Genomic DNA, 3,170 nt, shown 5'->3' with positions numbered 1-3,170 from the left:
TTATTCACTTAAGACTTCATTCTTTGTACTTTTTATAAATAATTTACATGGGAAAAACTGATTTGGAAATAAAGCTAAGGCTTATAAATATTTAAAATACAGTTTTATGATAAATCCAACCTGAATGGTATTCAGCATCAGAATCAGGCTATGGCAATTCTTTCCTTTTCTAATGAAGGAGGCAATACAATGAATGGGGATATAATAAAGAAGGGGATATAATGAAGGGGGGATATAGAGAAGGAGTGGATATAGAGAAGGAGTGGATATAGTGAAGGAGGGGATATAATGAAGGAGAGGCCATAATAAAGGAGGGATATAATGAAGGGGGAACATAATGAATGGTGATATAGTGAAGGAAGGGATATAATGAAGGGGGGATATAATAAAGGGGAGATACAATGAAAGAGGGATATATTGAAGGGGGAACATAATGAAGGGCTGGAGATGGACAGTCAGAGCCCAAGAAGCCCACCTCTCTTCCTAACCTGGACAGGGGTTATGAACAATGCCCCTTCGGGGCTCCTCTTTTTTGTGTTTCTGCTTCCATGTGTGTTATGATGATCTTGAGGGGTGTGAAGTGAACATGACAGTGACTGGACGGTTACTGGACTCTCTTGTATTCAGGGTACTTTCCTATTCTATTGCTGGAAAATCCGTTATGGTCTCCCTCTCATCAGGATGGATAAAAATAGTGGCTTTATTTTTTTTTCCCTTAAATACCTGTGCTGATCCAGGATACTGGTACTTTTCTTCAGAGCTATGTAAATATATATATTTTTAACTAATTTAACATTTTTATCTTTAGTGGCTCATTTGGGGAGGAAATTAACATACCAATATTTTGGAAGGACAAAATAATAGTGTTACCAGATGAAGAGGGTCCAGCTTCCTGTCACTGTCAGCCAATATGCAGACACTTTAATTGTCAGAAGACCAGGATTCTGCAGAATGGGAGAGTAGCCTCTCCAAGACTGTTGTGTTCTCCCATTTCAAAAATTACAATTTTATAGGTAGAATTTCAAAGCAAAGACCACACCAACCCCAATTCCAAATAATAATCAGCACAACTCAGTGACCTGTTACAACATTCCAATTCAAAAGCTAATCTCCTAAATCAATCCACCTAAACTACTCAGGATGGGCATCTTCAGGGTGGGAGCTGAATTTACAAAACAGTAACAATGGGATACAGAGGTGAAGGTCACTTAGCACCTACACTGACCAGACCAGCTGTGGCATGTCTGCCCGGCCTGACGGACTCCATCTTATCCTCACTACATGTGCTTTCAGAAGGAGAAGGATTGTGCAGGAAAAAAAAAATGTTGGTAGAGTTACTTTGCAGTTGTTTAAGACATGACATGTCCTCACTGGAAAACAGTAATAGTAATAAAATCATTAGTAATGACAAATATAATTTTAAAAAGCACCGTAAGGGAGAATAAATAACTTTCTCTCTACCATTCTGAGTTCTCAGCTGGGGCAGATCCCTGTAACTGGAGTTTACTAACATGTACACATCATGTATACGTCGGAGTTACTCAGAGAAATGAGTAAATCTCAAATAGGTGATCGTAGAATTCAGGCTTAATTACTATCATCACTATAACAAAGAAAGTAAGGGGTGGAGGTGGCCAGTTGTGGGGAGGTGGCCAGGAAGAGCTGGGCAAACAAGAATACGGTTTGTTATGCAGACTTGAGTCTTCTCCTCAGAGTTCCTTGTGATTTAGTTATCTTTCTCTTCTCCCTTACAAATGGAGTTTTCCTTTATCAATGTAAATTTTTCTTACAAATGAGTAATGTCTACTCTATTTTCTGAGCTTCTCCTGCATCAGCTATTTTTCAAATTTACCACCTCAAAATAATCTTTATGCCCAAGGGGCATATATAATGGGGGCTTATTCTGGTGTCTTATATATTCAATGGCCAGTGAATGAGACTTAAGTGATTCTCTTGATTCAGCCTCCCAAGTAGCTGGACTACAGGCACCTGCCACAACACCCAGCTATTTCGTTTGTTGCAGTTGTTGTTTTAGCTCAGGCGTCCTCAAACTGCGGCCCGCGGGCCACATGAAGTGGTGTGAATTGTATTTGTTCCCGTTTTGTTTTTTACTTCCAAATAAGATATGTGCAGTGTGCATAGGAATTTGTTCATAGGTTTTTTTTTTTTAAACTATAGTCTGGCTATAGTCCGGCCCTCCAATGGCCTGAGGGACAGTGAATTGGCCCCCCGTTTAAAAAGTTTGAGGACACCTGTTTTAGCTGGCCTAGGCTGGGTTTGAACCTGCCAGCCCTGGCATATGTGGCCAGCGCCCTACCCCCTGAGCTATGGGTGCCGCCTCTGTTTTATATTTTATTTGGCAATTTCCAATTCATTGTCTCATTCAATTCTCTCAATATTCCTGTAAGAAAATCAATTTTTTCTACTGTCTTAAAGAGTACAAATCTGAGGTTTGCAGTGGTCAGATCATTAATAACTGAATCTAATAGAGCTGGAACAAAAGTGCTCTCACTCTTTTATATAATAACCAATGCTGATAAATCCTTCCCAATCGGTACTGAACTATAGAATTTTGAAGACACCACCTTTAATCAAGTATTTATTGTCAGCTGTGTATAAGACACAGGAGAAACAATGAGCTGTCTTCACAGAGTTCAGAGTCTAGGGGGCAGGCAGGCACAGATGCGTCCAATTTCTATACAGTATAATCCGTGCACTGGGACAGGACACCCAGGTATTTGTGGAGCACACAGGAGGAGCACTGCTGGGGAGAGGGAGGGAATGATATTTAAGTCTAGACCTGAAGCATTGGGGAACTGATGGTGGCAATCAGGTGGGCAGGTAAGGAGTGGCATTCCAGGCAGAGGTACCAGCCTAGATAAGCCCAGAATAAAAGTCAAGTGCTAAAGTTGAACTGCAGGGATGGAGCAAAACCATGTATCCACCAAAGAGTTGAATCTGTGAGAGAAGCCTTGAGCAAAACCATGAATCCACCAAAGAGTTGAATCTGTGAGAGAAGCCTTGACTAGATGGTTTTAAGACTTGTAAACTATTCTTTTTTTTTTTTTTTGAGACGGTCTGACCCTGGGTACAGTGCCCTGGCGTCATAGTTCACAGTAACCTCAAACACTTGGGCTCAAGAGTTCCTCTTATCTCAGCCTCCCAAGTAG

This window comes from Nycticebus coucang, chromosome 6 (genome assembly GCF_027406575.1).
Source record: "Nycticebus coucang isolate mNycCou1 chromosome 6, mNycCou1.pri, whole genome shotgun sequence".
NCBI classification, from domain to species: Eukaryota; Metazoa; Chordata; class Mammalia; order Primates; family Lorisidae; genus Nycticebus; species Nycticebus coucang.
Note: the sequence above shows the minus strand (reverse complement) of the source record.